General features: G+C 39.5%; 1 protein-coding gene across 2 annotated transcripts in view; it reads right to left on the bottom strand.

Moving 5' to 3' along the window:
- Positions 1–20,637, bottom strand: part of PRLR (prolactin receptor) — a 231,837-nt gene that overhangs the window by 75,688 nt on the left and 135,512 nt on the right. Inside the window, exon 1 of one of the 2 annotated variants that reach the window (XM_049862131.1) lies at positions 8,473–8,534. The exons of the other annotated variant lie outside the window; for it this stretch is intronic. The gene's annotated coding sequence lies outside the window, so the exon portion shown is untranslated. Of the gene's footprint in view, positions 1–8,472; positions 8,535–20,637 lie in introns of those variants that run through there. 2 annotated transcript variants of the gene reach the window in all.

Genomic DNA, 20,637 nt, shown 5'->3' on the forward strand with positions numbered 1-20,637 from the left:
TCCAGTTGTGCTGACCTCCCCTGTATTGTGTGCTGTCTTTCCCTTCACCTAAAGTAATTCTTATCTACTATCTAATTAGTGGGAAAAAAAAAAATTAAAAAAGAATTTTTTTTTTCCTCTCCCACCCTCCCTCCCCCCTCTCGTAACCACAAAAGAATGTTTTCTTCTCAGTTTAAACTATTTCTCAAGTTCTTATAATAGCGGTCTTATACAATATTTGTCCTTTTGCAACTGACTCATTTCACTCAGCATAATGCCTTCCAGGTTCCTCCATGTTATGAAATGTTTCACAGATTCCTCACTGTTCTTTATCGATGCGTAGTATCCCACTGTGTGAACATACCATAATTTATTTATCCATTCATCTGTTGATGGGCACCTTGGTTGCTTCCATCTTTTTGCTATTATAAACAGTGCTGCAATAAACATGGGTGTGCATATATCTGTTCGTGTAAAGGCTCTTATTTCTCTAGGATATATTCCAAGGAGTGGGGTTGCTGGATCATATGGTAGTTCTGTTTCTAGCGTTTTAAGGAAGTGCCAAATCAATTTCCAAAGTGGTTGTACCATTTTACATTCCCACCAGCAGTGTGAAAGTGTTCCAGTCTCTCCACGGCCTCTCCAACATTTATTATTTTGTGTTTTTTTGATTAATGCCACTGTTGTTGGAGTGAGATAAAATCTCAGTGTAGTTTTGATCTGCATTTCTCTAATGGCTAATGGTCGTGAGCATTTCCTCATGTATCTGTTAGCTACCTGAATGTCTTCTTTAGTGAAGTGTCTGTTCATATCTTTGCCCACTTTTTAATTGGGTTATTTGTCTTTTTGCAGTTGAGTTTTTGCAGTATCAGGTGGATTTTAGAGATCAGGCACTCTTTGGAAATGTCATAGCTAAAAACTTTTTCCCAGTCTGTAGGCAGTCTTTTTACTCCTTTGGTGAAGTCTTTGGATGAGCATAGGTGTTTGATTTTTAGGAGCTCCCAGTTATCTAGCTTTTCTTCTGCGTTGTTAGTAACATTTTGTATACTATTTATGCCATGTATTAGGGCTCCTAATGTTGTCCCTATTTTTTCTTCCATGATCTTTATCGTTTTAGATTTTATATTTAGGTCTTTGATCCATTTTGAGCTTGTTTTTGTGCATGGAGTGAGGTATGGGTCTTGTTTCTTTTTTTTGCTGATGGATATCCAGTTACGCCAGCACCATTTGTTAAAAAGACTATCTTTTCCCCATTTAACTGTTTTGGGGCCTTTGTCAAATATCAACTGCTCATATGTGGATGGGTTTATGTCTGGATTCTCAATTCTGTTCCATTGGTCTATGTATCTGTTGTTGTACCAGTACCAGGCTGTTTTGACTACTGTGGTGGTATAATAGGTTCTAAAATCAGGTAAAGTAAGGCCTCCCACTTTGTTCTTCTTTTTCAGTAATGCTTTGCTTATCCTGGGCCTCTTTCCCTTCCATATGAAGTTGGTGATTTGTTTCTCCATCTCATTAAAGAATGTCGTTGGAATATGGATTGGAATGGCTTAAATGTATAGATCGTTTTCAGTAGAATAGACATTTTTATAATAAGTCTTCCTATCCATGTGTGAGGTATGTTTTTCCACTTATGCAGGTCTCTTTTGGTTTCTTGCAGAAGTGTATTGTAGTTTTCTTTGTATAAGTCTTTTACATCTCTGGTGAGATTTATTCCTAAGCATTTTATCTTTTTGGGGGTACTGTAAATGGTATTGATTTGGTGATTTCCTCTTCGATGTTCTTTTTGTTGGTGTAGAGGAATCCAACTGATATTTGTATGTTTATCTTGTATCCCGATACTCTGCTGAACTCTTCTATTAGTTTCAGCAGTTTTCTTGAGGATTCCTTAGGGTTTTCTGTGTATAAGATCATGTCGTCTGCAAATGGAGACGATTTTACTTCTTCCTTGCCAGTCTGGATGCCCTTTATTTCTTTGTCTAGCCTAATTGCTCTGGCTAGGACTTCCAGCACAATGTTGAATAAGAGTGGTGATAAAGGGCATTCTTGTCTGGTTCCTGTTCTCAAGGGGAATGCTTTCAGGCTCTCTCCATTTAGGATGATGTTGGCTGTTGGCTTCGTGTAATAACCCTTTATTATGTTGAGGAATTTTCCTTGTATTCCTATTTTTCTGAGAGTTTTTATCATGAATGAGTGTTGAACTTTGTCAAATGCCTTTTCTGCATCAATTGATAAAATCATGTGATTCCTGTCTTTTGTTTTATTTCTGTGATGGATGACATTAATTGTTTGTCTGATGTTGAACCATCCTTGCATACCTGGTATGAATCCCACTTGGTCATAGTGAATTATTTTTTTGATATGTTGTTGAATTCTCTTGGCTAGAATTTTGTCGAGGATTTTTGCATCTATGTTCATGAGGGATATAGGTCTATAATTTTCTTTTTTTATGGTATCTTTACCTGGTTTTGGTGTCAGGGATATGCTGGCTTCGTAGAATGAGTTTGGGAGTATTCTGTCCTTTTCTATGCTCTAAAGTACCTTTAGTAATAGTGGTGTTAACTATTCTCTGAAAGTTTGGTAGAATTCTGCAGTGAAGCCGTCCAACCAGGTTTTTTTTTTTTTTTGTTGGGAGTTTTTTCATTACCTTTTCAATCTCTTCTTTTGTTATGGGTCTATTTAGTTGTTCTACCTCTGTTTGTGTTAGTTTAGGTAGGTAGTGTGTTTCTGGAAAATCATTTCTTCTAGGTTTTCAAATTTTTTTAGAGTACAAATTTTCAGGGTAATCTCATACGATTCTTTCAATTTCAGTTGAGCCTGTTGTAATATTGCCCGTGTCATTTCTTATTTGGGTTATTTGCTTCCTCTCCTGTTTTTCTTTTGTGAGTTTGGGCAATGGTTTATCAATTTTGTTGTTTTTTTTCAAAGAACCAGCTTTTGGTCTTGTTAATTCTTTCAATTGTTTTTCTGTTTTCTATTTCATTTAGTTCAGCTCTAATTTTTATTATTTGTTTTCTTCTGGTGCCTGTGGGTTTCTTTTGTTGCTCTCTTTCTATTTCTTTAAGTTGTAGGGATAATTCTTTGATTTTGGCCCTTTCTTCTTTTTGTATATGTGCATTTATTGATATAAATTGACCTCTGAGCACTGCTTTCGCTGTGTCCCAAAGGTTCTGATAGGAAGTGTTTTCATTCTCACTGGATTCTATGAATTTCTTTATTCCATCCTTAATGTCTTCTGTAATCCAGTTTTTACTGAGCAGGGTATTTTTTATTTAACAAGTGTTTGATTCCTTTTCTCTGATTTTTCTGTTATTGCTTTCCACTTTTATGGCCTTTTGGTCAAAGAAGATGCTTTGTAGTATTTCCATGTTTTGGATTCTGCTAAGGCTTGCCTTATGACCTAATATGTGGTCTATTCTAGAGAATGTTCCATGTGCACTAGAAAAGAAAGTATAGTTGGTTACTGTTGGGTGGAGTGTTCTCTATATGTCTATGAGGTCAAGTTGGTTGATTGCAGCATTTAGATCTTCCCTATCTTTACTGAGCTTCTTTTTGGATGTCCTGTCCTTCACCAAAAATGGTGTGTTGAAATCTCCTACTATTACTGTGGAGCTGTCTAGCTCACTTTTCAGTGCTGATAGGGTTTGTTTTATGTATCTTGCAGCTCTGTCATTGGGTGCATAAATATTTAATATGGTTATATCTTCTTGGTATATTGTCCCTTTAATCATTATATAGTGTCCTTCCTTATCCTTTATGATTTAACTTTAAAGTCTAATTTGTCAGAAATTAATATTGCTACTCCTGCTCTTTTTTGATTGCTATTTGCTTGATATGTATATTTTTTTCCATCCTTAGAGTTTTAGTTTGTTTTTGTCTCTACGTCTAAGGCGTGTCTCTTGTAGGCAGCATATAGACAGATCTTGTTTTTTAATCCATTCTGCCAGTCTCTGTCTCTTTATTGGTGAATTTAGTCCATTTACATTCAGCTTAATTATGGATAGGTATGAATTTAGTGCTATCATTTTGAAGTCTTTTTTTGTGTGTTATTGACAGTTTCTTTTTCCCACTTAATTTTATATGCTGAGTAGATTATATATTGTTCTTTCCTCATTTTCGTTGTTGTTGATTTTGTTTCTGCTGAGTCTCTATTTTTTTCTTGTATTTTATTTTGATGAGTAGGATAGTTTGTCTCCTTTGTGGTTGCCTTATTATTTACCACTATTTTTCTAAATTTAAACCTAACTTTTATTTCTTCATATCACCGTATCTTCCTCTCCATATGGAAGATCTCTGATTACATTTCTTAGTCCCTCTTTATTGTTTTAATGTTGTCTTCTTTTGTATAATAATATCACTGCTACCCTGTTTTGAGCTTTTTTAAAATAATCTTGCTTTTTTTTTCGATTTCCCTGTCTGGGTTGACTTCTGATTGCTCTGCCCAGTGTTCTAGTCTTGGGTTGATACCTGATATTATTGATTTTCTAACCAAAGAACTCCCTTTAGTATTTCATGTAGTTTTGGTTTGGTTTTTATGAATTCCCTAAACTTCCGTTTATCTGGAAATGTCCTAATTTCGCCTTCATATTTAAGAGACAGTTTTGCTGAATATAAGATTCTTGGCTGGCAATTTTTATCCTTCAATTTTTTAAATACATCATCCCATTGCCTTCTTGCCCGCATGGTTTCTACCAAGTAGTCCGAGCGTATTCGTATTGGCTCTCCTTTGTAGGTGACTGCTCTTAAAATTCTCTATCTTTGGTTTTGGCAAGTTTGATTATAATATGTCTTGGTGACTTTCTTTTAACATCTGCCTTATGTGGAATTCGATGATATCTTGGATAGATATCCTCTCATCTTTCATGATATCAGGGAAGTTTTCTGCCAACAAATCTTCAACAATTCTCTCTGTATTTTCTGTTATCCCTCCCTGTTCTGGTACTCCAGTCACTCACAGGTTATTTCTCTTGATAGAGTCCCACATGATTCTTAAGGTTTTCTCATTTTTTAAAATTCTTTTATCTGATTTTTCTTCAAGTATATTAATGCCACATGATTTTTCTTCAAGTTCAGAAATTCTGGCTTCTACTTGCTCAATTCTGCTCCTCCGACTTTCTATTGAGTTGTCTAATTCTGTAATTTTATTGTTAATCTTCTGAATTTCTGATTGCTGTCTGTCTATGGATTTTTCCAGCTTATTGAATTTTTCTTTATGTTCCTGAATAATCATTCTAATTTCTTTAATTACTTTATCTGTGTGTTCCTTGACTTGTTCTGCATATTGCTTCATTTCCTTCCTGATGTCTTGAAGGGTTCTGTATATTAGTCTTTTGTATTCTGGTTCTAATTCCAGAAATGGACTTTCCTCTAGAAGATCCCTGGATTCTTTGTTTTGAGAGCTTGTTGAAGTGATCATGGTCTGTTTCTTTATGTGACTTGATATTGACTGTTGTCTCCAAGCCATCTGTAAGTTATTGTATTAGTTTATGCTTGCTTACTGTGTCATAGCTTCTTGCTTTGTTCTGTTTTGGTATACCCAAATGGGTTGCTTGAGTGAGCTAGCTTGATTATTTTCGCCTTTGGAGCTCTGACATCCTCTCCCCAGATGGCTAGAGCTATTATCATGTATATCAGTCTAGGAGTCTATTCAGTTTTCCTGTGTGAATTCAGCTCAGGTTTCCAGGTAGCTGATCATCAAGTGTGTGATACAGGCTCTGTCCTACAGTCTTAGAGGGCGGGGTGATTGGTGTATGTACCGGTATGTGACTGCAGCAGGGTTTCACACTCTGAATAATGCAGGGTGCTGAGAACCAACCCCTGAGTGTCTCTGAGGAAACTGCATCCCTGTTCCCTAGAGCGTGCAGGTGGGTAGGTTCTGCAGACGGTCCAGGGGCACCCAAAGTTTTTGGTTGTAAGGACTGGGAGGTACCAGTTATCCTCGGACCCCTGTTGCAGGTGGCTGGGTGACCTGAATGGAGGCCCGTTAGGCCCCTTATGTGGGTAGGTGAGGACCTTGTTTAATACGCAAAGCAATGTCAAGCATCAAGTACCCACCTTTCCACCACACAGCTGAAATGGTTGGAGTCTGCCAACAAGGGCCCATTCTCTCGAAATAGGCCCACACAGGTCTGCGCAGAACGGAAAGGCGCTCAAAGTTCATGGACCGTTTATGCCTGGATAGGAGCAGCTTCTGTCCTGATCTCCTCCAGTTAGTGGAGCTGGCAAATTATCTTTTCCCCCATTGCAAATTTTTCCTTCTCCAAGGCCAGAAGGATTGCTCTAGGTACTCAACAGGGTCTGTGTCAGATCCAGGTAATTCAGCTGCTGAAGCCAGCTTGGGGGTAAGGGGTGAGGGCGTGATAAAATATACTCGGGTACTTAGCTTTTGCCGAGAGCGCCATTCTTCTCAGGTTCCGGAGGTGCGAGAAGGCTGTGTGGCTGTCTGCTTCTCCCTGAGGAAATTGTGGCTGAACGCTAGTACCAGCCCACTGCAGCTGCCACTCTGGGAATGGTGCCTGAGGACTCCCTGCGATTCAGGTCCAGTAACTCCTCTCCAATTCTGAATGATCTTTTCCTCCCCCTGCCCATCAGTTCATTTTCTAAGCTTGCCTTTGAAGCTCAGGGCTCCAAGCTTGTCACAAATATACTCGGTTCACTTGTTTTTTTGGGTCTTTGTTGTAAAGAGGGCTTTCCGGAAGCGTCTGTCTATTCTGCCATCTTGGCCTCTCTCCATAGGGCTTTCAATGGCTAATGTTTTGGAAGTAGATTGCCAAGTCTTTCATCTGTGATACCTCTGTGTAGGCTTGAACCTTCAAGCTTTCAGTTAGCAGCTGGGTATATTAATTGCACCACTCAGAAACTCCACTAGTATCATTAAGGGGTAACAGTTGTGCCTCGGAGCCCTCCATGTTCCTCAGAGACTCTGGGTGCAGGTCTAATTTCCGATGGAGAAGGTTTTCCTTGTCCCTGACTGTCTTTTTTGGGGAAACTCTAAGCTTTAAGTGGACTCTTCAGTGCTGCCCAGTTGTCTTTTGCCACCAGAGCAGTGATTTCACTTTGGCTGAGGGTCCAGTGACTTGTATGTGTGAGTCATACTGTGAGCCCCACTCCCTTTGCAAGGAGGCCACAGAACCCATGGCCATGCAACAGGGGACATGGCCCCAGGGTAGGACCCAGCCAGTCCTTTACTTCCAGGTGTCATATAGAGAGATTTGTGGTGCAGAGGATGTATGTTCTCAGATCACCTGCACCTCCTTTCCAGAACTCTCCATTGCCAGTAGCAGCCTCAGTCTGGAGAAGTGCTGTCCAATAAACTTTCCACAATGATGAAAATGTTCTACGTTAGTGCTGTCCAAAATGGTAGACACTAAGCACTATTTTTTTATTTTTAGGCACGTGGCTATTGAACACATGAAGTATGGCTGGTATGACTGAGGAACCGATTTTTAATATTATTTAATTTAAAGGAATGTATATAGTCACATGAGGCTATCGTATTGGAGAGGGCATGTCTAGAGTGCAATACCCCAATCATTTCAGTCTTTCCATTGCAATCAAAACTAACTTGTCCTGTGCCCCAATTCTAAACCTTCTGTTTAGATAAGTACCAGCAAGTTCATCTGATAAACAAACTCCTGTCCATAAACTAAGGTGTTAGCCCTCCTAGGTAAGTGTTTACGTTTAGGGAAACATAATACTTTAGTCAAAACAGGCTCAAATGAGGGGAATTTGAGGAATTTTGGCATGTAAGCCTGGTGGGTAAAGTGACTATGAACAGAGCTTTGGACACATTTCAGAACACATCCTATGGATGGACACGTCCTGCCCAATGCTCTGGAGCCCACCCACCAAACACGAGTGTTGCCATAATGTCTATTATCAGTCTAGGAGGAAGGAGACAGACAATGCAGTGACAATATTAGGGGACTGAAGCAATGGCAGGGAGTCTCTGGGGCCCAGAGCCATCTCAGAAGAAAGGCCTGGCAATCTGCTTTTGAGAGGTCACAGCCACAAAAGCCCTACGAAGCACAGTCCTACTCTGCAACACATGGGGCCACCATTAGAACTGACTCAACAGCAAGTGGTGGTGCTGGTGAAGTGAAGACAAGGATTTATGCACAGCAGCTTTGGAAAATAAAAGCAAACACAGTATTCCTTTTTCTGATTATGGACGAAACACCGTTGGGAAAACCTCTCAAGTACAGAAAATATATAGGAGAAAATAAAATTCCTCATGAATGTACCACTAGCAGATACCAACAATTAACATTTTTGGCCTTTTCTTTGAGAAGGGGATGAGGGTCAGGGTTTTTGAGTCAGGACAGGCTGGGGAGGTTGAAAGGTCTTTGAGAAGAATGGGATGAGCTCATGTTGACATTGGCTTGGAATTATTCTCTGTGAGCCCAGAGAGTTGACTCCCAGCCTTCGCATGGTGAAGCGGACAGTAGGACGATGGGCAGCATGACAGAAGGGCATGTGATCAAGTCTCCTTACCTTCAGGATTCAGGTGTGCAGCATCCTTAGTGTTTGCCTCCATGAACAGGAGGATTGTTTAGCTGAAAGAGGAAATGACTCGTGTTAGATTAGAGATGACAAACCAGATGTCTCTCGTTGCAGCATTGGCTTGACTGAAGTAACTGTCACTTCAGTGATAGACATATGACAGCTCTAGTTTCCTGGAGTTAGATGTTTTTTGCAACTTTATTGCGAAGTAATTTCAAATATACAGAAAAATTGCAGAAAGAGTAAAGAAAAATTCCCCTATACGCTTCACCCAGATTCCCTAGTTAATAATATTTTAACACATTTGAGTTCCTGGGTGGTGCAAATAGCTAATGTGCTCAGCTGCTAACTGAAAAGTTGAAAGTTCAAGTCTACCCAGAGGTGCCTTGGAAGAAAGACCTGGCAATCTACATCCAAAAAAAACTCAGCTGTTGAAAATCCTATGAAGTACAGTTCCAGTCTGACACACACGAGGTCACCATGCGCTGGCATTGACTCAACAGGAACTGGTTTACCACATTTGATTTATTACTCTCCGTATATGTAAATTATTTTTTTTTTTCGGAACCATTTGAGAATGAGTTACAGACACGATGCCTATTCATCCCTAAGTATTTCAGTGTGTTTTCCTAGGAGCAAGAACATTCTTTTACATAAACACAGTACAATGATTAAAATAACAAAATTAACCTTGATACAGTATGGTTATCTAATCTGAAGATCTTACTCAAATTTTGCCAGTCATCCCATTTGGGATAAGAATTATGAAATTTAGTTCCAGAGACTTTTGTGGTGGAATTAGCTGATAAATTCTTATGAAGCTATGACTGAATTTGGAATTTGGCCACACCAACCAGAAGCTCAGGTTTGATTCTGTCTGCCTGGTTCATATGAGCATTGATGGAAGAATGCTTTTTTAGGAGTAAATAGCTTTTGGTGAAGAAGGGGTTGTTTGGCTTAGTGGGCTTCTGGGTCTGGGGTTATATCAGTTGGGTTATGCCTGCCCGAAATCACAGTTTGAACCTGCCAGTATCTGGCTGTAGGTGTTATATATGAAATTATACACTTTGAGACTAGCCCAGGTTTATGAAGCATGCAGTGGCAGCTGCTTGGGGTGTGTGGATCTGAATTAGAAAAAAAAAAAAAAGGATTTCAGTTCTTGGATCCAAAATATGCTTGTATATGTCTGTAGTCACTTTTAAAAACTTGCTTTGATATAGGGACAGCAATTCCTAAGTTAGTGCCCAGCTTTGTCTCGCACATTTCATGCAAAAGTAAACAATTGGAGTAGCAGACCAAACAGTGCTTTCAGATAATTTCTGAGTCTTGAAAATCCAGAAGCTTGAGGATTGTTGCTGGAGAAAGTGATCACTGAGTATTTTCAACTACACACAGACTCAGGGGATGGAAGTGGATGTGACAGGCAGGAGACTGAGTTCAGCCACCAGTGGCTTCACGCCATTGAGGATCACATACACACACAGCACTTTCTTAACTTTACTGCTACTGGCATAATGAATTAAGAGTCCAGATGTATTTGTAATAAAAGTCTATGATGTGAGAGGGCCATTTCAGCATAAGCCAACCAGCCCCAAGATATTTGCTAATGAGGTGTCTGGTGAATCCAGAGCCTGTGACACAAATGTCTGTCTGGGCCAGGCTTCTCAGAAGCCACCAATTTTTCTTCATAGAGTGCAGTGACACTGACTTTTTCATTTTTAAAACGCTGAACATTCTAGAATGCACTTTAGGTTCTGGAAATTATTTTAAGTCTTAAAGTTCTCTCTTTGATTATGTTTTAACTCTGTTCATAGCAACTACTGCTTTCCTCTGTCACCTCTCAAATAAAATCCAGACTCCTTCCAGCTCTTGCCAGAAGCCCTGAGGGGTCAACAGAATTTGGGGCGGGGCACAAGGGGAGTGGAGCACGGACAAGAGCGTATCAGGGCGGAAAGCCTGGAGCAGTAGCAGCAGTAGTGACGGTCTTGGGGCAGAGGGACACAAAGTGTATCATAGTCCTTTCATTCATTTCTGCAGTTCAATTTGAAGTGGGCCCTGGGATCACTTCATTCATTTATCTATTCATTCATTCAGCAATTTAACCCTTGTCATTCTCTATGCCCACTCATCCTCACACACTGCTTCTCTGCCCTTCCCTGCCTTGTGCTGTGCCCGTGGGGCTTCCTTGCCTTCCAGAAGCTTCAGGTTGGGTTCCACCCATGATAGGTAGAGAATGTGAGATGAGTGAAGTCAGGGTGTCTATTTCCCCCCTCTTTCCCTCCTTCCTTTCCCTACTTCCTTGTGGCTTGGTTCTAGCTGGCTGTGTTCCTACTACAAAAGCTCCAGTTAGTAGCCCCTCTTCCATGGCTCCAGTTATGATTGGGCTCCAGAAAAATCCTTCCCTCTGTGAGGGTTGAATTGTGTCCCCTCCCCTCAGATATGTTGGGGTCCTAACCCCCAGTACCTGTGAATGTGACCTTACTTGGTTATCGAATTTTTGCAGGTACAATCAAGTTAATGTGAGGTCATACTGGATTAGGGTGTGCTCTAGATCCAATGACTGGTGTCTTTGTAAAGAGAGAGAGATTCAGAACACAAAAGACACAGAAGCAGAGATTGAAGTGATGTACCTACAAGCCAGGAGCCCTAGTTACACAGTGGCTAAGAGCTTGGCTGCTAACTAAAAGGTCAGTAGTTTGAAACCCTATGGGGAAGTTCTACTCTGTCCTATAGGGTTGCTATGAGTCAGAATCGACTCCATCTTTTTTTTTTTTTTTTTGGTATCTACAAGCCAAAAAAAGATAAAGATTGCCAGTAATCAACAGTTAGGAAAGAGGCACAAAACCTCTAGAAGGAGCCAACCTTGTGGACATTTGATTTCTGACCTCTAGCTTCCAGAATTGTGAGATGATACATTTCTGTTGCTTTAGGCCACCGAATTTGTGCTATTTTGTTATGGCAGCTCTAGGAAACTGATAGACCTCCTCATTCCCCTTTAGGCAGAGGGGATGGTAAAAGCCCCTTGTTGTTTTTAGGTGTAGTCAAGTTAGTTCCAACTCATAGCGACTCCATGTAAAAGAGAAAGAAACACTGCCCAGTCCTGTGCAATCCTCCAGTTGTTGTTATGCTCCAGCCCATTGTTGCAGTCTTACTCTTTTTCACTGACCCCCTACTTTACCAAGCATGACGTCCTTCTCTAGGAACTGATCCCTCCCGATAACATGTCCAAAGCACATAAGACCAAGTTTTGCCATCCCTGCTTCCAAGGAGCATTTTGACTGTACTTCTTCCAAGACAGATTTGTGCAATCTTCTTGCAGTCCATGGTACACTCAATATTCTTCACCAACACCATAATCCAAAGGCATCAATTCTTCAGCCTTCCTTATTCATCGTCCAACTTTGACATGCATCTGAGGTGATTAAAAATACCATGGCTTAGGTCAGGTGCACCTTAGTCCTCAAAGTGACATCATTGCTTTTTAACACTTTAAAGAGGTCTTTGGCAGCAGATTTGCCCAATGTAATACTTTGTTTTATTTATTGACCGTTGCTTCCATGGGCATTGACTGTGAGTTCAAGTAAAATGAAGACCATGACAACTTCAATATTTTCTCCGTTTAACATGATGGTGCTTATTGGTCCGGTTGTGAGGGTTTTTGTTTTCATTATGTTGAGGTGCAACCCATACTGAAGGCTGTAGTGTTTGGTCTTCATCAGTATTTCAAGTCTTCTTTACTTTCACCAAGCAAGGTTGTGTCATGTGCATTTTACAAGTTGTTAATGAGTCTTCCACCAATCCTGATACCACGTTCTTCTTCATATAGTCCAGTTCTCCAATTATTTGCTCAGCATACAGATTCAATAAGTATGATGAAAGGATACAGCCTTGACGCACTCCTTTCCTGATTTTAAACTGCGTGGTATACCCTTGTTCTGTTTGAAGGGACTGCCTCTTAGTCTATGTACAGATTGCACATGAGCACAACTAAGTGTTCTGGGATTCCCATTCTTTGAAATGTTATCCATAATTGATTATGATCCACACAGTAGAGTGCCTCTGCATAGCCAATACAACATAGGTAAACATCTTTTTGGTATTCTTTGCTTTTAGCCAGGATCCATCTGGCATCGTCTTCTTGAATTTCTGGCAGTTCCTTGTCAATGTACTGCTGCAACTGCTTTTGAAAGGTTTTCAGCAAAATTTTACTCATGTGTGATATTAATGATAATTACTGCTGATTGGAATGCAAAAGTTGGAGACAAAAAAGAAGGATCAGTAGTTGGAAAATATGGCCTTGGTGATAGAAATGATGCCAGAGATCACATGATAGAATTTTGCAATACCAATTTCTTCATTGTGAATACCTTTTTCGATAACATAAATGGTGACTATACAAGTGGACCTTGCCAATGGAATATTCAGGAAACAGATTGACTACATGTATGGAAAGAGACAATGGAGAAACTTAATATTATCAGTCAGAACAAGGCCGGGGGCTGACTTCAGAACAGGCTATCAATTCCTCATATGCAAATTCAAGTTAAAACCAAAGAAAATTAAAGCAAGTCCACTACAACCTTAAGTATATCCCATCTGAATTTAGAAACCATCTCAGGAATAGATTTGATGCATTGAATACTAATGACTGAAGACCAGATGAGTTGTGGAATGACATCAAAAATATCACACATAAAGAAAGCAAGAGGTCATTAAAAAGGCAGGAAAGAAAGAAAAAGCCAAAATGGATGTAAGAAGAGACTCTGAAACTTGCTCTTGAACACAGAGAAGCTAAAGTGAATGGAAGAAATGACGAAGTGAAAGAGCTGAATGGAACATTTCAAAGGGAAGCTCGAGAAGACAAAGTATAATGAAATGTGCAGAGACCTGGAGATAGAAAAGCAAAAGGGAAGAACGCAGCTCAGCATTTCTCAAGTTGAAAGAAGTGAAGAAAAAATTCAAGCCTTGAGTTGCAATATTGAAGGATTTGTGGAGAAAATATTGAATGATGCAGGAAACATCAAAAGAAGATGGAAGGAATACACAGAATCTCTGTTCTAAAAAGAATTGGTCGACCTTCAATCATTTCAGGAGGTAGTGTATGACCAAGAACCAATAGTACTGAAGGAAGAAGTCCAAGATGCACTGAATGCATTGTTAAAAAACAAGGCTTCAGAAACTGACAGAATACCAATTGAGATGTTTCAATGAAAGGATGCAGAGCTGGAGGTGCTCTCTTGTCTATGTCAAGAAATTTGGAAGACGGCTACCTGGCCAACAGTCTGGAAGAGATCCATATTTGTGCCCATTCCAAAGAAAGATGATTCAACAGAATGCAGAAATCATTGAACAATAGCCCTTGGATTCCTCACATTCCCTCATTAGTTCTCTCAACCCTGCCCTCAGGTATGTAAATTGTGTCTTCACTACATTATCTTAAAATCCTACCCAAAGGTGTCATCCTTTACCTGTCTAGGCCCTGACTGAGTATATACTAAACCGTTTTCTGATTGCTCTGGAAGAGCTGGATGGAAGGCAGCTCCAATACATAGCTTTTAATACTAGGCTACACTAATGCAGGGTGGGAGAGACATAAAGTAACAGCAGCTCCTGGGAAAAATATCTGAAATTTAGTCCTTTTTAAGCTCTAGTATGCTGTGTCAGTCAAAGGCTAACCTGATCTTTGGCCACATTATTGGAAGCAGCGCATCCAGAACAGGGAGGTGAGAGTGCTGCTTCCTTCTGTCTCCATTAGCTCCCACTTGGAGTCCAGAACTCAGTTCTGGGCTTCCCACTTTAATAGGAGACATGTTATTGTAGTTATTCTAAAGTGTTTAAAGTTTCCTCTTATAGAATAGAGGTCAAAAAACTTTTTCTTAGAGGGCAGAGTAGTAAATATTTTCAGCTTTGTGGGCCGTAAGTTCTCTGTTGCAACTATTTCCTTCTGTAGTGTAAAAGCAGTCATGGACAATATGTAAACACATAGACTTGCCTGTGTTCCAATAAAACTTTATTTACAAAAAACAGGAGGTGGGCTGGATTTGGCCCTCATGCCTTACTTTGTTGATCCCTCAACTAGAGGGAAACAATGATTTATTCTAGATGTGTCCAGAAGGCAGAAGTTGGATCAATGAATAAAAATCAGAGGGACATAAATTTGTGCTGATTTCTAATGGCGATCACTGTCCTCAAATGGAATAAGCTGCTTCACGAGACAGTGAGTTTCCTGTCATTGCAAGGCTTCAAAGGAGAGGCTGAGTGCTGTAGAATAATTTTCTGGAGAGCATAGAGAATAAATCAGATGCTGTGGGAGGTAGTAATGCCTCATATTTCTGAATACTCAGCGTAGTGCTGTGCCTAGTAAGTCTTGTAGATTTTTGTTCCTATAGGGCAAGGGCTATGGCAAATCTATCCTTGCATCCCACACACTCCTGCAAGCCTAGCATAGTGCCTTAAATATGGTGGGTGTGATCAATGAATTTTTTTTCCAATTTGACTCTTTAAAACCTTGCTGACAGATTAATTGAATTAATTTGTCTTTAGTACTTTCATCACTACTCATCATATTAAATTAGTTCAACTACCTCTAACAAGCTTTAATATTTGAGGGTTTTCATTGAAAAGAATAGACTTAATAGTCAACATTTGTCAAGTTCTGCAAATATGCCAGATACTGGGCTAAGAACTTCACATGCATTATCTCATTTAATTCTCCCCCAAAATATTTCGTTGTTGTTGGGTGCCGTCGTTGACTTGAGTATGAACCTAACAACAACAAGTGACCCCATGTGACAAAACAGGATTACCACATAAGGTTTTCTAGGCTGTAATCTTTACAAGAGTAGATTGCCAGGTCTTTCTCCCACAGAGCTGCTGGGTGGATTTGAGCTATCAGCCTTTCAGTTAGCAGCCAGATATCATGATCCCTACTTTATTGATGAAGAAACTGAAACTCAGGGTGATCTCATAGCTGAGAAATGGCAGAACTAAAACTTGAATAAAGATTTCTTTGCTGCCAAAGGCTATGGTCCAACCAAAACCCCATCTTGTGTCTTGCTCATTCATTCAACAAACACAAATTATTGCCTGCTGTTTTCCCAGAATTATTTTAGGTGCTGAGGATAGAACCGCGGATGAAAACAGATCAAGTCCATGCTCTGAAGCAACATAACATTCTGGGTGGGATAGAATAGTGTTGTTGTTGTTGATAGGTGCTGTGGAGTTGGCTCCAACTCAAAGTGACCCCAATGTGCAGCAGAACTAAACACTGCCTAGTCCTGCACCATTCTCACAATTGTTACTATGTTTGAGCCCATTGTTGCAGCCATTGTGTCAATTCATCTCGTTGAGGGTCTTCTTTTTCGCTGACCCTCTACTTTACCAAGCATGATGTCCTTCTCTAGGAACTGATCCCTCCTGATAACATGTCCAAAGTATGTGAGACAAAGTCTTGCCATCCTACCTTCTAAGGAGCATTCTGGCTGTACTTCTTCCAAGACAGATTTGTGCAATCTTCTGGCAGTCCATGGCATACTCAATATTCTTCACCAAAACCATAATTCAAAGGCATCAATTCTTCTTTGGTCTTCCTTATTTGTTGGCCAGCTTTTATATGCATATGAAGTGATTGAAAAATGCCATGGCTTGGGTTAAGTGCACCTTGGTCTTCAAAGTGACATCTTTGCTTTTTAACACTTTAAAGAGATCTACTGCAACAGATTTACCCAATACAATACATCTTTTGACTTCTTGACTGCTGCTTCCATGGGTGTTGATTGTGGAGCTAAGTAAGATGAAATCCTTGGCAACTTCAATATTTTCACCATTTATCATGATGTTACTTATTGGTCCACTTGTGAGGGTTTTTGTTTTCTGTATGTTGAGGTGTAATCCATACTGAAGAGGCTGTAGTCTTTGATTTTCATCAGTAGGTGCTTCAAGTCCTCTTCACTTTCAGCAAGCAAAGTTGTGTCATCTGCATATCATTGGTTGTCAATGAGTCTTCCTCCAACCCTGATGCCACCTTCTTGATATAGCCCAGTTTTTCAAATTATTTGCTCAGCCTACAGATTGAATAAGAATGGTAAAAGGACACAACCCTGACACACACTTCCTGATTTTAAACCAGAAAGTATCCCCTTGTTCTGTTCGAAGGGCTGCCTCTTGGTCTATGCACAGGCTTCTCCTGAGCTCAATTAAGTGTTCTGGAATTTGCATTCTTCGCAATGTTATCCATAATTTATTATGATTCACACAGTCCAATGCCTTTGCTTGCTCAATAAAGTACAGGTAAATATCTTTCTGGTATTTTCTGTTTTCAGCTAACATCCATTTGACATCAGAAGTGGTATCCCTTGTTCTGTGTCCTCTTCAGAATTCAGCTTGAATATCTAGCAGTTCCCTGTTGATGTACTGCTACACCATTTTTGAATTATCTTTAGCAAAATTTTACTTGTGTGTAATACTAATGATATTGTTTGATAATTTCTGCCTTCTGTTGGATCGCCTTTCTTTGGAATGGTCATGAATTTGGATCTCTTCCAGTCAATTGTCCAGGCAGCTGTCCTCCAAATTTCTTGGCAGAGGCGAGTAAACATCTTCAGTGCTGCATCCTTTCATTGAAATATCTCAACTGGTATTCAGTTAATTCCTGGAGTCTTGTTTTCCAGCAATGCCTTTAGTGCAGCTTGGATTTCTTCCTTCAATATCATCGGTTCTTGATCATATGCTACCTCCTGAAATGGTTGAATGTTGATCAATTCTTTTTGGTACTATGACTCTGTATATACTCCTTACATCTTTTTTTTTTTTTTTATTGTTGATGTTTTCTACATTTTTAAATATTTTACCCATAGAATCGTTCAGTATTGAAATTTGGGGCTTGAATTTTTTCTTCAGTTCTTTCAGCTGGAGAAATGACGAATGTGTTCTTTCCTTTTGGTTTTCTAACTCCAGGTGTTTGCACATTTCATTATAATACTTTCCTTTGTCTTCTCGAGCCACACTTTGAAATGTTCTGTTCAGCTCTTTTACTTCATTATTTCTTCCATTTGCTTTGCTACGTGACATTCAAGAGCAAGTTTCAGAGTCCCTTCTGACATCCTTTTTTGATCTTTTCTTTCTTATCTTTTTAAATGAACTTTTGCTTTCTTAATGTATGATGGGGATAGACACACAATTTCACTACCCATCTGTCAGTTAGTGGTACTGTTGTGGCTTGTGAGTTGCTATGATGTTGGAAGCAATAGCACTGGTATTTCAAATATCAGTAGGGTCACCCATGGTGGACAGGTTTCAGTGGAGCTTAGAGACTAAGACATAGTGGGAAGAAAGGCCTGGCAATCTACTTCCGAAAGTTAGCCAATGAAAACCCTGTGGAACACAGAATATCCCTTGAGACTCTGATTTGCTTACTTTGCTATATGTCATCAGGAGGACCAAATGCTTGAAAGAACATCATATTTGTAAAGTGAAAGGCCAGCAAAGATGACAGAAACTCTCAGTGAGGTGGAGTGACACAATGGCCACAACAATGGATTCAAACATACAATGATGCTGGAGATAGTGCAGGACCAGGCAAAGTTTTCTTCTGTTATACATGAAGTCACCACGAGTTGGAGTTGACTCAGTGGCAACTAACAACAGCAATAGATATACATTAACAAATGAGAAAACATTAAATCTCAGCTCTTTACAAGACACTGTGGCTTAAAACGATAATACATATTTCTTGCCCGCAACAGAACATCAGGTAAAATCCTAATTGATACTTTTACCAAAGCCATTTCTTTGTTACTGGTATTAGCCCAATTTTACTCTTTAGTCTTGACAAATTTTCGGATATACTCAGAGAATCAGAAGGAAGTTTCAGGCATTAGCAACGGACACAGATCCCGTACAGTATTTGTGGCTGCTCGAATGAAGCCGTTGGTGGGAAAAGGGCAAGCATATCCAATAAAACACTCAGGAGTCACTCCTCATGGGCAGGCTGAGTCTAAACATCATCAAACTTGGACCAGAGGCAACAGATGGAAAGAGGTGGAAGAATTCAGCTCTGTTAACACCAAAAAAAGGGGGGGGGGGGAAACAAAAAACAAAAAAACCAAACTCTTGGCAACACTCCTTTTTTCCCTTTGCTGAAACACAGAAATATGAAGAGCTTAAGTTCTATTTCTCAGCCCTTGATATCAAAAACCAATATTTGTAATAAATGGTACAATATGGAGAGTGTCTGACCCCCTACAAGACAGAGTCCAATTCATCTACTTGCATCAAGGGAATGGGCCTTGTTTAGAAGATACTAAAGTTGAGATACTGCGGTGACTGGGAGTGGAGAGAAACAAAAGGAAATTCCTAACTCTTGGTTGAGATTGAGACGGAGAGTGAATGAGCAAGAATGCTAGGGGTAGAACAACTAAATAGACCCATAACAAAAGAAGAGATTGAAAAGATAATTAAAAAAACTCCCCAACAACAAAAAAAGCCCTGGCCCAGAAGGCTTCACTGCAGGGTTCTACTAAACTTTCAGAGAAGATTTATCACCACCACTACTAAAGGTATTTCAGAGCATAGAAAATGATGGAGTACTCCCAAACTCATTCTATGAAGGCAGCATATCCCTGACACCAAAACCAGGTAAAGACACCACAAAAAAAAGAAAATTACAGACCTATATCTCTCATGAACTTTCATGCAAAAATCCTCAACAAAATTCTAGCCAATAGAATTCAACAACATATCAAAAAAATAATTCACCAGGACCAAGTGGGATTCATACCAGGTATGCAGGGATGGTTCAACATTAGAAAAACAATTAATGTCATCCATCACATAAATAAAACAAAAGGCAAGAATCACATGATTTTATCAATTGATGCAGAAAAGGCATTTAACAAGGTTCAACACTCATTCATGATAAAAACTCTCAGAAAAATAGGAATACAAGGAAAAATCCTCAACATAATAAAGGGCATTAATACAAAGCCAACAGCCAACATCATCCTAAATGGAGAGAGCCTGAAAGCATTCCCCTTGAGAACAGGAACCAGACAAGAATGCCCTTTATCACCACTCTTATTCAACATTGTGCTGGAAGTCCTAGCCAGAGCAATTAGGCTAGACAAAGAAATAAAGGGCATCCAGATTGGCAAGGAAGAACTAAAAGTATCTCTATTTGCAGATGACATGATCTTATACACAGAAAACCCTAAGGAATCCTCAAGAAAACTACTCAAACTAATAGAAGAGTTCAGTAGAGTATCGAGATACAAGATAAACATACAAATATCAGTTGGATTCCTCTACACCAACAAAAAGAACATCGAAGAGGAAATCACCAAGTCAATACCATTTACAGTAGCCCCCAAGAAGATAAAATACTTAGGAATAAATCTTACCAGAGACGTAAAAGACTTATACAAAGAAAACTACAATACACTTCTGCAAGAAACCAAAAGAGACCTGCATAAGTGGAAAAACATACCTTGCCCATGGATAGGAAGACTTAACATTATAAAAATATCTATTCTACCAAAAGCGATCTATACATTTAATGCAATTCTGATCCAAATCCCAAGGACATTCTTTAATGAGATGGAGAAACAAATCACCAACTTCATATGGAAGGGAAAGAGGCCCAGGATAAGTAAAGCATTACAGAAAAAGAAGAACAAAGTGGGAGGCCTTACTCTACCTGATTTTAGAACTTTTATACTGCCACAGTAGTCAAAACAGCCTGGTACTGGTACAACAACAGATACATAGACCAATGGAACAGAATTGAGAATCCAGACATAAACCCATCCACATATGAGCAGTTGATATTTGACAAAGACCCCAAATCAGTTAAATGGGGAAAAGACAGTCTTTTTAACAAATGGTGCTGGCATAACTGGATATCCATCTGCAAACAAATGAAACAAGACCCATACCTTACTCCATGCACAAAAATGAGCTCAAAATGGATCAAAGACCTAAATATAAAATCTAAAACGATAAAGATCATGGAAGAAAAAATAGGGACAATGTTAGGAGGCCTGATACACGGCATAAACAGTATACAAAACATTACTAACAATGCAGAAGAAAAACTAGATAACTGGGAGCTCCTAAAAATCAAACACCTATGCTCGTCCAAACACTTCATCGAAAGAGTAA

This window comes from Elephas maximus, chromosome 2 (genome assembly GCF_024166365.1).
Source record: "Elephas maximus indicus isolate mEleMax1 chromosome 2, mEleMax1 primary haplotype, whole genome shotgun sequence".
Lineage (NCBI taxonomy): Eukaryota > Metazoa > Chordata > Mammalia > Proboscidea > Elephantidae > Elephas > Elephas maximus.